Raw genomic sequence first — 393 nt, 5'->3', positions numbered from 1 at the left:
TAGGGAAAGTAGGCTGTGGGAAAAACCCAAGGCATGGATGGGAAGAGGGAGAAGGGTATTTCCATCTGGATCCATGCCGCTTCTCACGGTCCCAGAACACAGCTCCAGCACATCTTTGCCTGTGGTTTGGACTCAGGGACTCATAGATTCATAGATTCTAGGGTCGGATGGGACCTCAATAGATCATCGAGTCCGACCCCCTGCATAGGCAGGAAGGAGGGCTGGGTCTAGATGACCCCAGCTAGATGCCTATCTATTTTCTGCCTATCTGATTTTCTGGTGCCTCTGCCAACCTGAAAGACACACTCCGTTCTAAGTGTCACACAGAGTCATAAATGTCCTTTGGGCCCTTACTCCTTAGTGCTGACAAGGGGCACACCACTACCCCAACTC

At 51.4% G+C, this 393-nt stretch overlaps 1 long non-coding RNA gene across 1 annotated transcript in view; it reads left to right on the top strand.

Moving 5' to 3' along the window:
- The window catches only part of LOC102374029, a 33,520-nt gene that overhangs the window by 14,117 nt on the left and 19,010 nt on the right, over nucleotides 1-393 (top strand). The gene's annotated exons all lie outside the window — the stretch shown is intronic.

The sequence above is a fragment of the Alligator sinensis genome, unplaced genomic scaffold (assembly GCF_000455745.1).
Source record: "Alligator sinensis unplaced genomic scaffold, ASM45574v1 scaffold136_1, whole genome shotgun sequence".
NCBI classification, from domain to species: domain Eukaryota; kingdom Metazoa; phylum Chordata; order Crocodylia; family Alligatoridae; genus Alligator; species Alligator sinensis.
Note: the sequence above shows the minus strand (reverse complement) of the source record. Positions and strands in the feature narration are given on the sequence as shown.